At 34.9% G+C, this 21,226-nt stretch overlaps 1 protein-coding gene across 3 annotated transcripts in view; it reads left to right on the top strand.

Annotated features, from left to right (window-relative positions):
* The window catches only part of LOC143255813 (protein NDNF-like), an 81,591-nt gene that overhangs the window by 21,822 nt on the left and 38,543 nt on the right, over positions 1-21,226 (top strand). The window contains exon 1 of one of the 3 annotated variants that reach the window (XM_076512083.1): positions 8,119-8,253. The exons of the other annotated variants lie outside the window; for them this stretch is intronic. The gene's annotated coding sequence lies outside the window, so the exon portion shown is untranslated. Of the gene's footprint in view, positions 1-8,118; positions 8,254-21,226 lie in introns of those variants that run through there. 3 annotated transcript variants of the gene reach the window in all.

Here is a 21,226-nt window from a genome sequence, read left to right as displayed (position 1 = left end):
GTGCTAATTTTATCGAGAAAATGAATATACTGTTAATTTATACTTACTGTCCGAGAGATGGATAGTAAGGCACTCTTCGCGTAATCTGAGTGTCGCGGGTTCGGATTCCTGTCACATCAAACATGCTCGCCCTTTCACCCGTGGGAGCGTTATAACGTGACGGTCATTCCCACTATTCGTTTGTAAAAGAGTACCCCAATAGTTGACGGCGGGTGATGATAACTAGCTGCCTTCCGTCTACTCTTGCATTGCTAAATTAGGGACGGCTATCGCAGATAGCCCTCGTGTAGCTTTGCGCAAAATTCAAAACAAATAAACAAGAGACGGATAGACAGACAAACAGACAGATGGATATTCAAGAACGAGGTCAAACATAATAAGCTGAATAAAACCAGGACAGAAGCTGCAGGGTGGAAACAATAAACTATTCCTGGTGAGAGAAGTACCTACAAAAATAAGATTTTCAAACTGACACGAATAAACCATCCACTAGATTTAACTTCCCTTTCCACACTTAACATATGGAATAGAATTGATGTCAGGACAAAAGAGCTGGTGTAGAGAGATATTTGGTCTTAATGAAACAGTGTGAAGCGCAACACTAATTTCAATGTTATTCGATATTTTAGACAGGTTACTGGGTGTAATAAAAAATCCCATTCAATGAAGTTAACCTCCCACGACGACAATAAATCTGAAAACCCACCAAACTGTAGAAATAACTAAAGCTGTTATCCGCCGCTATGATCTATAAATGCAAGGATAATAATCAGTCGTGCCGTTTGTTAAGTTTATTAAGAAGTACTACGTTCCCACAGCTGGCTGGCTGCAGACGGTGGGTGGTAGCTTGGGCGTTAAAGGCTTAGTGCTAAAGCATCTGCACATTAACTCAATTTAATCCGCTTTGAAGGTTCGCAATATGGAATGTATCCACCATCGTGAGAGTTCAATTTCGACTGATACATATATGAACGTGTCACTAGGACACGATTTACTACACTCGCCCTAAAGCTATTGTTTGCTCTGTATCTACCAATAATTCTTGTTTTTGACCCGATTTATGAACTAAAAAGGACTGTTTAAGGTTTCAAGATATTGTTCTGGTGCTTTCTGTCCCCTAGCTAATTTGTACACAATGTGTTGTTTATTTTTACATTTAGTTTTTATCTTCTCGTGTATATATTACATTTCTGTATGTATTACTTCGTTGTCTTGCTGCCCTGATAAATATCGCTCGCCTACACATGGTGTTAAGTTCAGATTATTGTGTGTGTGTGTGTGTGTGTGTATGTGAACACATTTATTTCTTTATACGTAAATTATAACGAAGAAAACAATAATTATGATAGGTTAATTCTTAGAGTGTTTTCATAAGTAATAAGAATAAAAAATATATGATACAACTTTTCCTGCTTTGTTGGCCAAGCGTGTTAAGGCGTTCGACTCGTAATCCAAAGGTCGCGGGTTTGGATCCCGGTCGCACTAACCATGCTCGACCTTTCAGACGTGGGGGCGTTATAATGTTACGGTCAATCCCACTATTCGTTAGTAAAAGAGTAGCTCAAGAGTTGGCGGTGGGTGGTGATTACTAGCTGCCTTCCCTCTAGTCTTACACTGCTAAATTAGGGACGACTAGCGCAGATAGCCCTCGAGTAGCTTGCGCGAAATAAACAAAAGGCAGCTAATTCGATAACTACTGTTTCAGTAACAGTATCTCCTGGATAAAGAAAACAACCTCTTCTGTATTGTATATCTGTTATAGGGACAAATGGTAACTGTTCTGTAACTACAGTTTCAGTGACAGTATTTGTTATAGGGACAAGTGGTAACTGTTTTATAACTACAGTTTCAGTGACGGTCTCTGCTGGATAGAAAAAGCAAGCTGTTTTATGAGTTATGGTCTCTACTCGAGTTGTTCTATAACTAACTGCTTACCATGGTATTGTGATAGGCTTAAAATTGTAGCCTATTTGTTATCTTTTTAGTCAAGAAGGTATTCTGATAATCATAAACCAAGTAATCGAACAATCTGAGCTTCGCACAGTCGAAAAATAAATGACAAACTTGTTAACTTGCTTATTACCAAACTGTTTTACTCATCTATAAGGAAGTTATTATGGACAAAACGTTGTTTAAATTCTAGTGTGAATGCTTTATCAAATAATTTTGTACCGTACTTTTATCTTATCAATTATGTCATAATGTCTTATCATTCTTGTATATCACCAATAAGTATATATTTCATTCTTTGAGATAAATTTTATGATAAGAATGGACTGAGCGTGCCCTAGTGGTTAGTTACGCAGACTGTGAATCCAAGCATACTTAGTTTGCAGCCCATTACCATTACCGTAAGGTCCAGCATGGCTAGGTGGTTAAGACGCTCGACTCGCAATCTGAGAGTTGCGGATTCGCATCCCGGTCGTACCAAATATGTTCACCCTTTCAGCCGTGAGGGCGTTATAATCCTACGGTCAATTCCACTATTCGTTGATAAACGAGTAGTCTAAAAGTTGGCGGTGGATGGTGATGACTAGCTGCCTTCCCTGTAGTCTTACACTGCTACATTAGGGACGGTTAGCACCGATAGCTCTCGTGTAGCCTTGCGCGAAATGTAAAAACAAATAAACATTGCCATAAAAACGCGTTCCGCACTTTGATGTCATAGATGTGCCATGAGAATGAAGATTAACTCACAGTGTCTGGTTATACACAAGGAAGGCTCACAAGCTGGTACTGTTAACTATCTGCCTTCATTCTAGTCTCTCAGCTCAAAATTAGGGACAGCTGTGAGCAGATAACTTTTTGTGGCTTTTCGAGAAAATATTAAAAGACATAAATTGATACAAATTGTGAACTTTTGGTTATTAATATGATTGCGGAAATGAACATTTGTGTCCTTGTGCGCCATTTTTTGTAATTAACATTAACTTCCAAGGAAATCCCGCTAACTACGAAAAACAAAACTGAAAATCAACCCGATGATGAGTACAGCTAATCAAATATGTTTTACCTTCTTATTTAGAATACGTTGTTTCATTAGCTGCTATTAGCAATATGTTTGACTGTAAATACAATGATATCCCAAGTTTAAGATATTTAGGTTAGTCCTAAATTTAAATATCAAAGTGAAGAAGGTATTATGAAGTTAAAAACAAACTAATGTAATGATATACTGGTAATAAATTAACTTAATGTTCGGATAATGAATTGATTAAACAACGTTATATAAAAGATGTGTGTGATTGCAAAAACAAACCTACAGACCTGAAGTGAAAAGTAAAAGTTTAATTTCATAAACATATTTTTGGTGAAAACTGCCAATACAGAAAGCTAAAAACGAAAGATTTATATATATGTTAAGTATTAAAAATATATAAGAAATTACAAGCAATATGATTGGTCGATTAATAATTCATGAAGAAGTAAGTTACAGGAACCAAGTAATAAGTATTAAAAATGTATGCTTTGAAATGTATTCCACTGGTTTATGGATTTTCTTGCAACTTTACAAACTTTTATTTCAAATTAAGTGTACAAGAAATAGCGACGATTAGTTGCTCATTATAAAACCAATGCTCTGCCTTTAGAAGTTTGTCTTCTATCTTCGGCTGTCCCCGTTTTAATGGCTGGTTGTTGTTAAACACAAAGCTAAATAATTAGCTATCTATGCACACTGGTGGACAAGATTAAGAGCTAGCAGAACATCGCAATTTCAGTTTATTCATGCTATTGAAAAAGCAGCTAGGTCAATCTTAGGATATACACAAAGTAACGGATTAACTCAAAGGCCACTTAGGTCTGAGCTAGGACCATGCAAGGGCCCTCTCGGTCCACACAAGTAGAAAGTTATGATTCGTAAAACTAGCGGAATAGAGGTAAGAGTAAATTATTTTTTTATTTTTTTCGCAAATATTACCTAAGCCTAGGGCTCCACTAAACCTTAACCTGGCTCTGCATACACATCTTGACGGGCTTTCCACAGACACACTCTGCTATACACAAACGTCCACTTCCACGACCATTTTGAAGCAGGTTAAAGGCACAAAAGTCCTTTAAAATGTGTCCCAGCAATAGAATTCTTTAATTTTCGTTTCTTCAGTGACCTTTCTCGGGGAAAAGAAAGACAGATTTCGAGAAATGGCTAGAAAGTTATGGAGTTTAGACTCGTAAGCTTTGTCCAGCTTCGAATCCTTGTTCATCAAAGAAAGTGAAGGTATCTGATGTAACTGTGTCCTTGTAGGAAACTAGTTAACTTTATATATATATGTAAGGTGTAAGATAAAAACAAACACTAAAAACATGTTCATAATTTTTGTAAGCCTCGCATTGAACGTTTTAGAAAAATCGCCTTAATGCTGGGTTGGACTTTTGCTTAAATCCGATTTTAAGAAAGTGTACAACTTTATCAATATAATGATTTCAGAATGGGTGATGAAAACAATTTCGTACGTGCACTAATTTGACTGCTGCTCTAAGCCAGGCCAAAGTTCGTTACCCTAGTTGCAACCGTCTTGAGTTTCTTCGTGCTTAAGTAAAAGGATTCCTGACCCATTTAGTTCACACTGTCTTGGTAATTTTTAACAACGTGTTCAGTACCACGCGGCCTGATAACGCGTGCCCTCGAGACTTTACATATTAGAGCATGTTAAATCAAACGACGTTAAAATGGAGGTTCGTTGCAGCCATCTGTAGCTTTTATTAAGGCAGATTCTTTCTAAAACTGAACAGAGAAACTGAGAGGCCAGTAAAGTCACCTTGTCTTTCGTTAATTAATGTGTTTTACTTACTTGCTTTTCTTCGTTATGAACAATAAAAAATAAGCAATTGTTTAGTGTACAGCAATGTGGTTGATGAGTGAAAGCAATATTGCTGTGAGAACATGATTTTATTTGTCTCATTTCGTCAGTCTCGCTGTCACCATTATAGTCAGACAAAACCAACCTGTAACGTTGTTTTAAAACGTGGCAAGCATTTCTCCGTGTTACTAACCTTCTCTGAAAATCAACCGTCTATCCAGTGTCTGTACATTAAAAAATAAAGTCGTTAATGTAAAGAAAATAGCTTCAATATCTACCGGTTACATACATACTCAAGGAAATTTATTAATTTTAATACATACAAGACTGTATAAATAATTATTTGACATTATTAGTCGAGCGGTTTTTACAAGAACAGAGTGGGTTCATCATTCTTTGTCAAAAAGTCACTGTAGGTAAAATGGTAGCGAAAGGATTTTTTTGTGCTTAGCTTCATCATTTTGACACACAGTAAGGTATAATTAAACAATAAATTAAAACAAGACCAGACTGCCGTATATGATTAAAGAATCCTTTAAACGCAACTGGCGTACGGAAATGCTAATGATTTTGACTCAACTTTTTAAGTTGAAGGAGACCCCTCAGATTCCAGTACACACACATATATATATACATATATTGATCGTACTGTTAAGGAATAAAAACGAGCATTGGCGAGAAGCTTTAAAGAAACACCACCGACGGAAAATTTATTATAGCTCATGAGCATTTGTGCCATATTTTTGTTGAGATATTTCTCTCTATTTTTAGAGATCCTCTGGCGTGTCATCGGTAAGTTTACGGACATACAACGCAAAAATCCGGGTTTCGATTCCACGCAATGAGCAAACTGAAGATAGTCGATTGACCATACAACATTTCTTACAGAACTTTTAATTTAAATGACTTAAGTTCGTTTATTACTTTAGAAACTATAATTTTTTATATCAGAATTTCTAGTAAATTAATTCTCTTTAATAAATTACTGTTTTCACAGGTATAAAAATGCTATAGAAATCTTACCTTTTTATACAACATTCCTTGTTCAATACTGTAATTCATGCACTGTATGCTGAGCCGGTGTCAGTTGAAAAGTTTTATCTGGCATACATTTGTGCAGCAATCCTCGCAATGGTAGAAACATCGCTAACCAAATAAAACAGAAATCCAGACAAAGAAATAGCAAACAATATGTGTGTTGCGTTACTTCTTGTGGTATCTATTGAACTTCAGGGCTGTATTAATAATTATGTTTGGAGTATGGTCATTCTATAAGGAAAAAAAGAGGAATAAAAATTGTTTATCAAATATACAAAAACAACTTTTAAATTTAGCGACATCTTATCTGACTTACATTATCAGAAAGATCACGTTCCAAAAGAAAGAAAGACAATTTAGAAAAAGACTGAGATAATACTTCTCTAGGACCCATAAACGAAACCGAAATTTAAAATATTTCGAAAGTAAAATAGAAAAGACTGAAAGGCTACTTCTCTAAGGCCGATAAACGAAACCGAAATTTTAAATATTTCGAAAGTCAGATATGAGTGGCTGAAAGTATACTTATCTAAGACTGATAAATGAATCTGAAAATTTAAATATCTGGAAAGTGAAATAAAAAAGCTTCACTCATCTAGTTTGATACTTCACTTTTAAACTGTAAACTTTTAATGTCTGAAACCTTAAAACCAGAACGACACGTTATTCTGGTCTATGGAAGCTCGATAAGTTCTGTAAAAATTAAACATGCCACATCAAAAACCAGTTTCGATTTGAGATCAACTGCAAATCCTTCCTTTATATAAATATAGTTATTTACAACACTTCTCTCCCTCCCTAGTGCCACAGCGGCATATCTGCGGACTTACAACGATAAAAACTGGGGTTTGATACCTGTGGTGGGCAGCACAGATAGTCCTTTGTGTAGCTATCTACAAACAAGATCTCTGAATAATCACGGTAGCCTATGGTTGACTGTCAATAGATAACACATAATGCAAGAAAAATACCTGCTACTACCAAATCAGAACGGTTAATTATAAATCTTATTTAAAAAAAAAAGTACTTGAACATAAAAATAAAATTATTAACCACAACATTCAATAGAAAATGTTCACAACAACGAACAACAATCAATTAGCGGCGGAAGATTAATTACATCCTACTTTAACAATACCTACAAGTTTGTAGTTCTTGAGGACATGCTATCGTATACACACACTTAGGTCTAATGTTTTAAAGCACGAATGCAACAATCATTCACATAAACTTGTTTGTTTTTTTGGAATTTCGCACAAAGCTACTCGAGGTCTATCTGTGCTAGCCGTCCCTAATTTAGCAGTGTAAGACTAGAGGGAAGACAGCTAGTCATCACCACCCACCGCCAACTCTTGGGCTACTCTTTTACCAACGAATAGTGGGATTGACCGTCACATTATAACGCCCCCACGGCTGGGAGGGCGAGCATGTTTTGGCGCGACTCGGGCGCGAACCCGCGACCCTCAGATTACGAAGCGCACGCCTTAACGCGCTAGGCCATGCCGGGCCACACATAAACTTTATCTCTTATGTATGTATGTGTGTGTGTGTGTGTGTGTGTGTGTGTGTGTGTGTGTGTGTGTGTGTATACATACACACAATAATGTAATTGTTTTTATACCAAATATTTTTATGAACATAATACTTCGATATGGTACTTTAATATATGTACTACATTAGGTACCACTTCTGTCTCAGGTATAAAATCTTCATAAAATTCTTGAGCCAATCACAGGTTTAATTAAACTTTGATAATTAATACCCATCTGCCCTTGGGGGAGTGATATCCCACAATTTTACGCAGTAAAAAACTGTGTATTACGTCATCTCATTTGTACTTTTATTAATATAACATTGATTTTTTTTGCATAAACAAATAAAAATATAGTGTTTACTGTATTCTTGCAACACTGTTTATTTTCAGTGCTACCGTATAATGTAATGTCATTTTACGACGCTGCAAGAGATTTCATATAAAAAAATTAATTACCAACGTATAAACCCAAAATAATCCAAACATTAAGGTAATAAATTTCAAATATCTCCCCAATAAACCGACACTAAAGGCTAGTCCAGAAAGATATAGTTTCGTTAAATTTATTGTTTTGTGTGTTTTTTGTTTGCTTGCGTTTTTGATAAAACTGATAAAGTACACAAGCATCACATTGTTCAAAAACCTACAAATAAATAATGTTTAGATTTCGTTTCTGTCCCAGTGACTTAGCGATAAGCTAAGGAAGCTTATAACGTTAGAATACGAGACTTAGTGTACGCGGCTGTCACGGAACAGACAGATCGTTCAGAAGCTTGGCGTTTTAAACAAAAACAGACTTGCTCCCAACTTTTTGGTGACCGACTCTTGCTGATTTCTGTCCAAACCTGCAGGTATCTGTGGACATATACTACTCTATATACAGTAAGTCGTGGATTATACAGTAGAATTATAGTAACTATAACGTCGCTTGATAATTACGCTTTCCATCTACATATTTTCTTTTACTTTCAAATGTTCTTGGTAAGTAAACACCTTATCTAAGTAACATGATCTTACAAGTGTAAGTTCACATAAAAACAATATGAAAGAGCTCAGAAAAGTGATTGTCTTTTGCAACTGGAGAAATGAAAAGAAAAATACATTATTGGACAAGGCCTAGATGTAGTAATTTTCATACCAAAATGTCATCTCAAATAAACAACTGATCTAAGACGTTTTACAGGATTACGCACATTTACGATCTTTAGTTGTAGCGGCAAGTCTTTTTATTTTTTTACAGTCTTTTTATTTATCTAGAGCAGTTGTTTAAGACGTATGTTTATAGATTGTTCAAGCGCTCACAGCAATGAACTGAGGTCAAACTCTATCAGTAAAGTCATCTACTTTACAGATGAGTCTTCGGGAACAAACAATAGAAAATTTCTTGTTTACAGCATAAAAATTAAAGATTATCATTCGTAAAACATAAAGATATAATTATCTCTTACATAATTGATATTGTTAAATCATCTAATATACCAATACAGGCGTTTTTATTCAAAGTTTTAGAATTTAAATTAAAAATTTCAGGTTTGAAATATTTCATAGTAATAATTTTATTTTATTTGTAAAAATCACCTAGTTTGTCACTAGTAAGGTTATGGAGTTACAATTCTAAAATCTGGGGTTCGATTCTCTGTGGTAGACAGAGCGCAGATAGTCTGTTGTGCAGCTTGCGCTAAAACAGACAAACAAGCGTTTGTCAAGAAATAAAACACGCTCACTCGTTGGGTTTTCTGTGTTTATAAGTTCGTGTAATTCATAGCACTCTAATGCTTTCTTTTCAGGAACATCGTGCTAACATATTAAAAGTTAAAAAACCATAAAAACTTACGTTGTGTTTGGTACAATAAAATGTAAACTCTTTACTGTTAATTATTAATTACAGCCGACATAGTTTCTATTATCAGCAATATTACAAATAGTGAAACTCACTTCTGACAGTCTAATTTCTGATGAATAAAACTGTTATATGTCCTTCCTAAAAACGATTAGTTTTTAGTGGAATAATTCTACCTACGTAACGCCCAAACATGCCAAAAATTATTTCTGATACATTCCGCCCTACCGCAAGTTGTGATTGTCACGTGACTTTCTGATTTGCACATTGCGTATAATTTCCAAAATTTGACACTTATTATTTATATATTATATTTATTATTTGATTATTATTTCTTTTCCAACAAAATACCTAGTAACGTCCATCCTATGATGTAAGTTTTAATGAAAAAAATCGGGGAAGATTAGGATTGAACCATGAATCATAAGGTGCAAGGTTCGAATATGCTAAAAACGCTCCATACTTTCAGGAAAAGTCGCCTTATAAGAATGACAATCAATTCCGCTATTAACGTAAGAGTAGCAATATATGCAGCTGGTACTGTTTACTTACTGTGTTCTCCCTCTAATTAACTGTTCTAAGTTAGGAGCACCTATACCTTAAACGCCGGGTCTTTGATCTGGTTGTTTCTCCAAGAATCACCTTAACGTGATGTTCAAGTTGAACATCGATACACTGGCGAAAGGAAGACTGGATATTCCTCTGATTATTTATATGATTGGGCATGACGCAAAGTGTTTGTCAGTCAACAGAACATAACATTTATTTACAGTTCACTTAAAGTGTCTCTTTTATAAGTTCAATTGAAAACAATATATTAACCCTGGATTGGTAGGGTGGGGTCAAACTGACCCACGTCGACTTTTTCAACTCGATATTTCAACTCTGTCAGTGCTGCTTTCTACCTCATATTTTCTGTACTATATCCTCAATCAATGAACAGAGCGGATGTTTGTTGTATTTATCTTTCTCACTGTTGTAATAATTTGTTTGTCGTTTGTAGATCATTCTGACCCCTCGTATTTTTAAGATAATATTTTTGTAGTTTATTACACATGGATCACTTTGATTCACTGTAGTACTTATAATATTTAACCCTACCAGTTGAGAGTTAAATATCCTAAGTAAAATAATTCGCAACTTCCAACGATTTCGCTATATACTGGTTTAAAATATAGTTTATCGCTATTATATCATATAGTGTTCACATCATTTAACAAATAAAATACATTTACAGAATCGTAGCAATGTAAAAGCATAATTACTATAATGGCTAATTCTAAATTTTACTTTGAATATTACACGATGTAACACAAATTTTGTTCGTGGATAGTATGTGTTATTTCTTACTTGTTTATGTTGTAAAAGTACAGAAAATGGCCATTATTCCCTTTAAACTTTGCTTTTGTGACCTGTATAATGAAATTTAGAAATTAACCTATTTTCTATGTAAAAACGGACAAATTCGCATATTTTCATTTACATAAGGTCTGAATAAGTAATTGGGAAATAACATTTTTTGCCCAGTAACAAGAAAAGGTAAATATTTTGTTAGAGTGTTATCAGAGAGAATACATACAAAACTACACAGGCGTTCTATCGAGATACAAGATGTATTAATGATATATAGTTACAGGCCTTCAAAGCATTGTGTATTAGACATTAATATATCAAACTTAGCAAATACGTTATTTCGACATAAGTAATCCTCGTTATACAACGAAACCAAATAAACCAGACATTAAGGATTTAAAAGTACGATACAGAATATAAACATAAACATAAATACAAAGACCAAACAAATTATTTGGGTTCTTTTGAAACTGATAGAATAAACCTATTAATATTTAGGTACTTGTTTGTTTCTGAATTACGCGCAAAGCTACACGAGAGCTGACTCCGTTAGCCATCCCTAATTAAGCAGTGTAAGACTAGAGGGAAGGCAGCTAGTTATTACCACCTACCGCCAACTCTTGGGTTACTCTTTTACCAATGAACACAAAAAATATCCGTTACATTATAACGCCCCCACGGCTGAAAGGGCGAGCATGTTTGATACGACAGGGATTCGAACCTACTACCCTCGGATTACGAGTCGAGCGCCTTAATCACCTGGCCATGTACACTTTTAGGTTAACCTGTATTTCTAACTTACACCCTTGTGCAAATTAATAGAAGCAAGACGGAAAATTACGATTTTTCAATTTTTTGCGTTTTATTTCTGAGAATCCAAAAATTACTCACAAATTAAAACATGGTATGACCGCCTTTATTTTTCAGAAGATCATTAATCCACTTTGGCATTGAGTCCACGAGTTGACTGCAATCTTTCCTAATTTTTGTATCGCGGTACCACACCTCAATTATGGCCTCAATTAGCTTATCTTTCGTAGTACTGTCTTTTTTCCCGAAGTCTTTTTTTTACAAATCGCCCAAAGATTTTCAACAGGATTTAAGTCCGAAGAGTTTCCAGGCCAATCCAGCACCTTTATTCGCATTGTAGTCATAAAATTCTTCACAAGTTTCGATGTGTGGCACGGAGCCAGATCTTGCTGAAAAATCCCAGATCCATCTGGAAATCTCTTTTTCAATTCTGGAACGACTCTTCTCTACAGAACTTCGATGTACTGTGGTCCTCGCATCATACCTTCTATGATACGTAAGCCTCCAATGCCATAGTAGCTGAAAAAGCCCAAAACATCTTCTTCAAGGAATGTTTTACGAACTGATTGATGTGAGATTCTTGACGTTTCTCACCTGGAGATCTGGGAACATGCAAATTTCTTTGACCCTGTACGAAGAAATGAATCTCGTCACTGAATAACGCCTTCCTCCATTGTTATTGCGTCCAGTTCTTGTATTTCAGACCCCATTGATACCGTCTTTTTTTTCATTGAGTTGGTAAGAAGTTGTTTTTTGACTGGTCTCCTTGCCCTTCTAACGCAATTTCGAATGACGTAATATTCCTCAAAATTTCGTCATATATCCCAAAAATAGATCGACCGTAATGCAAAACACAGCTAATGACGCCGTCTGTGTGAAAAAATGACTATTAAAGGAAATCAGCGGGTCCAGCGAGCCTACACCGGCCGCCATGCTAAAAATATTGTAAAATGACCATTTGTTTTAGTTAATTTGCGATACTAATACATGGAAGTATGAAGATTTTAGTTTTTACAACATTTTGATGTAATATTCATTACTAACATTACAGGTGTATTCGTGAGAATTTTGAAGATGGATATATAAATTCGCATTTGTTTTTAACAAAATGCTAATTGTGTGTGTGTGTATTTTAGCTCTGCATGTTGGTGTTTGAAGGCACAATTTGCTCTATGTGCTTAAAAACCTTTACAAACTTTATACTTGAATTGGTTCAACAATAGAAATGCACATGGGTGGTAAAAATGCATGCAACGTTGCCTGATGTCTGCTCTTAAAGTTCTGAATCATCTTCATACACTAAAGGGGACAGGTTTAATTCGGCTTGTTGATTTCTATCCCACGTCCTTGCAAGACTGAAAGGTGATGATCAAGTACCTCATCATGTTATGAACTGATAGGCTATAATATACTTCGCTTTTCCTTAATACAAAAACTGCATTATCTGGTCAGAAATTAAACCATGTGTAACATTTTCAATACTTATAACTGCAATATCTGATCGGAAGTTAAACCACGGGTTACATTTTCAACCCTTATAACTGCATTATCTGGTCGGAAATTAACCATATGTAACATTTTCAACATGCACAACTGCAATATCTGATCGGAAATTAAACCATGTGTTACATTTTCAACACTTATAACTGCATTTTCTGATCAAAAATTAAACCATATGTAACATTTTCAACACGCACAACTGCATTATCTGGTCGGAAATAAAATAATGTGTAACATTTTTTACACACTTCCATGATCCTTAAGTGACAGTGTGTTGTGATTTCACATCTAACTTTGTTATTGGATCACACTTTTATAACTGACCTGCATAATCAATGTTACAGGAACCACACAGTTCTCACAACCAATGTGACTTCCAAAATATGACGAACATAACATGTTGGTAACCAAGTGATTCACGGGAGCACTTTCAGGACAAAATCATTTACGTCACTTTCCTTGTGAATGGCCACTTCTTTGACCGAAAGAGTTCTGGCTGTGAAAGTATCTGAAGTCATGCGTGCAACACGGAAATTCTTTTAAAAGATGCAGTTGTACTGTAAATGGTCAGCGTACGAAATGAGATGGATATTGTTGCTGTAATGTTCGTTTTCATGTAGATACAAAGTATTCTGACCAGGACATCGGAAAATTTCTCAGTAAGAAGCGGTTCACTGAAACAAAAAAGTTTTAAAATACTATTTAATTCGGGTATAATCGCGTGCCCAGTTTTCCATTAACGACTTATGTCGCGACGTAAATATAATTTTAGCGGAACAAAAAATGGGTAACTACATTACCCATTTAAAATATCTTTGTGTGAGTTACTTCTATTTCGTGTTCACACAAGTATATACCTTATTAGTACAGATAATAAAGATAACAGGTGTTGGGTTCTAAATGAAAAACTTTACACAATATATTTTTGTTTCATTTATGAACTACGTGAATTGTAATAGTACGTTATAGGTATGCAGTATTAAGTGCTGCACTTTGGAAAGTTTTCTAGAAAATTTTTGGGATATTTTTAGTCCTAAATCTTCCTTCAAATGTAGATCTTGAAAGGTCTAGTAATCAGGGCACTCGACTCACAATCGCGGGTTAAAATTCTTTCATCAAATGCACTCATCGTTTCAACCATGTTGGCGTTAATATGTAATAATCGATTACACTTTTCGTTGTAAAAAAAAAAAGTAACCTAAGAGCAGGTGATGGGTAGTGACGATTAGTTGTTTTTTATAGTCTATCACTTCTAAATTAGGGATAACTAGCCCATACAGCCCTGAAGCAGCTTTGCGCAAAATTCCAAAACAAACAAAATTATGTATTGAATAAAGAAAAGCACGATGTTCTGCCTCCATTTTCGTCCTTGAAAATCGCTTTGGCATCGGAAAGAATTAGTTCGATTTTTAAAAATTCCTTGTAACATCGAAATCCAAATTCAAACGGAGAACAATCTACAAAGAATAATCTACATAAGAGTAAACTCTGGTTTCTCTGGGCGGTTTGTGGGTATTAAAACGTTTATGAAAATATAATAAAGAACAACGCTTCGACCTTCTTAGGTCATCTTCAGGTTAACAAAGAGGGAGTTTACAACTGACTATTGCTGGACACATGTCTTAGGGACCAGAGTGTAAACGTGTACGGGGTTGTAGGGGGCGTTGCAGTTGGATGTTAGGTTGTTAATCAGTATAGGCATAAAGGTGTTCTTTTATATTGGTTTAATTTTGGTTTTAGTTATTGATGGCCAGGTGATTAAGACACTCGATTCGTAATCGAATTCACATCAAACATGTTGCTGTATAAATAGGGCTTTGATTTTGCGTTTGTTTATATTTGCTTCCATACTTAGTATCTGGGTGTTTTCTATGGTTATGTTGTGCTTACTTGATTTGCAGTGCTCAAATACGCGTGAAGGTGCTTTTTTTTTTTTTTTTTGTTCTTTAATTCTAGTATCCATTTTTCTACTTGTTTCTCCAATATAGAAATCGTGGCAGTTATTGCATTATATTTTATTAAATTATGTTGGTGCTGTGTTTGTCAGTGTAGTTTTTACAACTTTACACTTTGGTTTTTTACCTCTTTTTCGAATGAATTTTGCGTTTACTGGAATGTTGTGTTTTAAGTTGTTTTTTTTCCAAATGTTATTTGTTTTTTGTCGCTGATGTCAGGAATGTATGGTATACAGCAGTGTAAGGTTCTGTACTTTGTTGTATCTTGGGGCACAACCAGAGTAAACTCTGTTTTCTCATCACTTATTGTCTCTCAACAATTAGAAATCAAAACGGTTATTCCGTGCGACTAGAAACTTTTACAGAATAAACATGATTATATAAATAGTTCAAGCATTGTTGCAGCTTTGATGTCGTAGATCATAATAGCCTCAGAGTTCTTAGTTTTTATTATCTTATTCTTGGCAGGTTCTTAGCTTTAAAAGGAAAGAAACTTTCCAGCTCAATTATATTGTTATTTGTCTTTTTCCCACTCGTGGAAGATTTTGCGAAGCCATCGTTAAAATTGTGCAAAATACAAATGTGTGTACATACATATTTGTTTTTGGTTTACAAGCCTAATAATTAAAATAAACATTAAAGGACCATGTGTCTTCAAAAGCCCGACAGACATCTTACACATCGTCTCCTCTGTTGGTGGAAACAATCACAATAGGAAAACTTAGTTTAAGACAGCTCTATAGAGTTCATAAGCGACTATTAAATATAAAACTACACAAGGTCAACTTGATGTTCACCAAAGTCCTCACAGACCGATGAGAAGACAGAGACAGCCTAAACTGCCAATAGTAACTGAAATATGACATTCAGAAGCTCACGCTTGCAGGTGAAGAGCACTTGACAACAGGGCCGCCCAGAAGTTAGAGGGCGCCCAGGGCAAAATTAAAACATGGTCCACAAGGGCCATATATATGTATGTGGACATAAATTACTGTGTGACATATATATATACAATCTATGACTGCTTTTTAAAGTTAGTTAATTAATTAGCGCGTTCAGTAATGCTAATGAAATTACCAAGGTGCGTTTTCAGATAAAAACAAATATGTTAATAAATTCAAAGGGAAAGTACCTCCGGGTTGTCGTCTTACCAAACACTAATTTTCAAGACAGTCTCTAAAATACGCCTTATGTTTCAGGAAATTCTATCTTATATCATTCATATATATTGTTTCTCATCGAATTCATTTCTCCTGGCCGATTTTTTCTATTCTCTTTTTTTAGTTTTATTTAACAATAATTAATACTTTTGGGGCCCTGACCTCTGACTAAATGCACCAGAATCCCTTCTGTCCCTGGAACTCAGAAGAAAAAAATTGAATTTTGTAATAGAAAGAATATTGCAAATATAAGTAAAACGATTAAGTTGATTATGTTAGATACCACTTGTAAATAAAGATCTAATGAAAAAAGTTCTTATGTGTAAGACTGATAAAAATTATATAATGTTTTCATTTCTGTGAGTTTGGTTACAGTTAGCATTACGCTAGTTAGGGAAGAGGGCTCAAATTACTGCTAGGTTGCAGCGAATGATAATTCTCGTTTTCAGAGGTTACAGATCACGTGGTTACAAAAATATGAGAAATAACCTTAGACTCTGAACTTAGTAATACACTAATTAAAACCGTTTTGAAGGCTAAATTATTATTACTGTTCTTGTTATTGCTTGAGAGAAAAAACCCAGAGGACAAGATAATAAAACAAAATTTAATTTTTAGATAAAATTTGCAAACCATATGATATGTAGAATTCTTAAGAATTTCGTAATTACAAAGTTCATTGGACGTAGTTACTGAACTGATGTCATATGATGTTTAAACAAATCGTGATTGGTCAAACGAAACAGCTTTTAAACTTTTATGTATGTTTGTGTGTGTGTCCTGATTTAAGGGACTGAACAGTAACGTATATAGAAGCAACGTATACAGTGAATGTTTATGCAACTAGATGTAGGTAACTAAATCACAATAGTGGATGTGACATTTTAATCACATGATAATTACACTACGTTTTTGTACACACAGAATTTGTTCTTCTTTTAGTGATCATTTGAATAAATTCTTGAGCACAGAAGTTTTCTAGCTGGTAAAGAAATAATTGGGTTTGGTTTGTTTTGAATTTCGCACAAAGCTATACGAGGGCTATCTGCGCTAGCCGTCCCTAATTTAGTAGTGTAAAACTAGAAGGCAGCTAGCTAATCATGACCATCCACCGCCAACTCTTGGGCTACTCAACGAATAGTGAGATTGACCGTTACATTATAACGCCCCAACGGCTGAAAGGGCGAGCGTGTTTGGTGTGACGGGGATTCGAACTCGCGACCCTCAGATTACGAGTCGAGTGCCTTAATGCCTTAACCACCTGGTCATGCTGGGTAAAGAAATAATAGCTGTTCTTCTTAGTGGAATTTAAAGCGCATAAGGCTTTGAATTCAATACAATTGTAGATTATGAGAGACAACATTATATTTTTGTTGTTGTTGTTATCTTAGTGATAATATAAATATATATATAAAGATTTAGGTTTAATACATTTGTAAATCATATGAGCTGTTGTTGATTTTTTTTTTTTTTTGCAATGGGTGAATGACGTTTGTGTCAGTTGTAAAGCGTTTTTTCGAAAAAAAAAGTCGATTCTCACATTTTATCGAATTGAAGAATTATCTCTTTAGTACAACTTCAAGTGATCTTTAATTCAAGGATTAATATAAGTAATTTATTTAACCCTAGTGATAGTTGTTCTCTACTTGTATTAGAAACTGGTGGCTCATTCAACATAGATAAATAAGAACACTCGAGTAGATGAATTATCAAACACACGAGACATCCTTGGAGATCGATTGTTCTTGGACTGTTTTGGTTTTACTTTGGATTTCCCACAAACCTACACGAAAGCTATCTACGCCAGCCGTCCCTAATTTAGCAGTGTATGACCACAGGGAAGGCAGCTAGTCAACAGCACTCATTGTTAACTCTTGAATTAATCTAACGTTTGAAGCAAAATGGCACGATCCACGAATCCTCCGATCACGAGCTGGGCACTCTAGTTGCTAAACCACACATAAAATAATTCATTTGCGTTACAACCATAGAAATGTTGCCTCTATAAAACTGATATGTTACTACATTAGCCCAACCCTGTTGTTTTAAGACTCACGATAAAATGGTGTTTTGGATACTACATAAGGACAACGCATATATTGTTTCATATTATAATTTAGCTTCAATTAAAAATTTAATCGCTACTGCTGGTCAAAATTAATTAATTGAAATTATATTTAAAATTACTTTATTCAGTTCGTGTATAGATAATTATCTATATAATTAGCACATAAGATACAAAAGCCGATCAGGTAGATATCTTTACTGCATGCAATATATCACCACACTCCCGTTTTAAACCTTTCATTAGGACTCTTAAAATTTCACAAATAATGCTATTTAGTATGTTTATATGCGCATAAAGAAACATAAAAGTCTTAAGCAAGATAATTTTCAAGCTACGTTTTGAAAATAATGGTTGGACTGCTACATGTAGAATTTAGATACATCAGTGCACTCCCTTCGAAAAATATGGCCTGGCATGGCCAGGTGGGTTAAGACGTTCGAGTCGTAATCTGAGGGTCGCGGGTTCGTAACAAGCATGCTGGCTCTTTCAGCCGTGGGAGCGTTATAATGTGACGGTCAATCCCACTAGTCGTTGGTAAAAGAGTAGCCCAAGAGTTGGCTATACTGCTAAATTAGGGACGGCTAACACAGATAGCCCTCGAGTAGCTTTGCGCGAAATTAAAAAAACAAACAAGCAGAAATATATTTTGAAAGCCTTTGTTAAACGTAAGTTCACACTATGGACTATTTGTACTGTGCCCACCACTGGTACCCACACCCAGAATTTAGCATTATAAGCTTTCGAACTATTCTCTGAGCGTATGGTGAAGGGTTTCTTTTCATTAATAAAAAAATATTATGTCATCATTGAATCCGTTTTCTGGTAGTAATTAAAGAACGTAATACAGTGAAATATTGCATGTATGTTGTCAAATTTCCATACTTTGAGTGATCGGTAATAGCCGTTCTTAAATCCTTTACACTCCTTATTATACTTAAGATTATAGTAATAATATAACCTGAAACACAGTTGTAGTCCCAGTTATTGAGGGAAATACAATTTAATACTATAACATCTCTATAAACAAAATAATTATAGAAGGATCTCAGAAACTTGCTTAAAAATATTAACTGTATGATGCTTATTATTTGCTTCGAAATGTAATAACGTGTCACTAACATTTATCAAGAAATAAGATAGTATAACTAAAAAGCACCCAATATCTATAATAGTATGCTTACATATACAATGACAAAAAGAAAAAGAAACTGAACGTAAAACATCAATACATTGTGGAGGGAAAATATTCATTGGTGAAGAAAATATATTTTCATATGAGTCCGTCATATGTGCAAGTTTGCGATCTTTGTGCTTTTTTGTGCTAAATGATAATTTGATACACTACAAAGAGCATTCAAGTCCTATACCAAAATATCATACGCTGGTATTGTTTAACCCATCATATGTGTATGCAATATGCTATTGTTTAAGTAATATTCCAATGATACATGCAAAAAACATGACATCAGTATGGTCAATATCATTGGTTTTTGTTACGTTTTTGCTGTTTATAAGCTACCTACTAATTCGCAGTTGTTTTAGCATGTTAGGTATGATTTTTAAATCCTGTACATGTGTTGAAGTGGGTTCAAATGTTACAAGTGCTTACCTTATTTGAGAGTTAAACACATACAGTGGAGTACATGTTCCTGAAACGAAAGATCAGGTGCTGCATTTAAACGTAAATACTGAAGAAACTGTTCTGAAGGGTCACCTTCAATGATACCAGAATTACAAGTGAGGATTTCTGCAAAAACAAATATCCTTTGTCTCGTGCTTCAAAGAGGTTTTAACAATTGCCGATTTCAGTGTGTGAAGACAAAATTGCAAAAAAAAAACAATGTTGGTAAAAATAGGTCTGGTGAAAAATGAATGAGCAAGCCGTGTAGTTAAACTGTATATAAACTTGTTGAAGAAAATGCATAGGACTCCAGTAGTCAGCTGCGTATAGAAAAATGAAAAAATGTACTCTCCAGGAGCAGATGTGATGTACTTTGAAAAATGGACCATTCCACGTCTTACTTGAGCACCAAAGTGCCGGTCTGCTTTATGTGGAAAATGTGAGGGTAGTAAATAATCCAACAAAACTTTTGGCCACAAGTTCCACTAACATTAATTATTTAAATACTAGACTGTCTGAATTATTTATCAGAAAAACAAAAAATAATGGAAAGTTAATTATTATTAAAAACGTGTTTCACCTCATGCCTGTAGATTCTGAGAGGAATCCACATAACAAGGACAAAAGAAAAGAATGAAATTTTTGAAGTCAAAATCATAACAAACTGGTTCGTTTCTTCAAATACTACCGGAAATAACAGAGTGGAGAGATTCAGCACTTTAAAACTTAAACACCTGCAAGTCTGTTTAAAAGGTTCAACGAACCAATAACAGAAGTCCAGAAAAAACAGTCAAATTTTCCCAGAAAAAAAGGTCTGTATGATATTTCTACTAAAGAATGAACATATATTCTTCTCCTGCCTTCAGATCCACCTGGATAATAAAGCTCCACCACTTGTATAAAACAGTGGGCCTGTGTATATAATTGTGTATGTGTATATTGGTCTAAACAATCCATGACGGTAGAAAGCCATAAGGCCAGTAAGACCACCTTTTCATAGCATGTATAGCTACAGCTTATGTATTTATGCTGTATTTGTATTATTCACAATATCAAGATTCATTCTCATACCATTAAATTTCAAAATATTCTGAGGGACAAGCCCCCCCCCAAGACTCATCTAGAAATGACAATGACAATGGTCTGATCATTCCAAACTTGCTTCCAACGTTAGTGAACTTCGTATGTTATTATAAATGCACTATGCAATCTTTATTGATGTTTCTATCATCATGAAACCACTAAGCAATCTAGCCGTAATAAAAAATAGAACAATGCTACTTAATAATACGCTAACTGCAAGAAAAAAGAATTCAACAGATCATTGATGTATACAGTACACACGGGTAGCATGAAGTAGATTACTTTTGAGTTTATGACTCATGCCCTGTTGTCGTACTTTGCGGTCGTATGTGCGCTATAAGTGTGACAGTCAACTCTTCTTATTCGGCCTGTTATGGTCACGTGGGTTAAGGCATTCGACTCGTAAACTGAGGGTCGCGGGTTCGAATCGCACCAAATATGCTTCCCCGTTCACTCGTGGGAGCG

This window comes from Tachypleus tridentatus, chromosome 7, assembly GCF_004210375.1.
Source record: "Tachypleus tridentatus isolate NWPU-2018 chromosome 7, ASM421037v1, whole genome shotgun sequence".
Lineage (NCBI taxonomy): Eukaryota > Metazoa > Arthropoda > Merostomata > Xiphosura > Limulidae > Tachypleus > Tachypleus tridentatus.
This window is presented reverse-complemented; position numbering and strand designations above follow the sequence as displayed.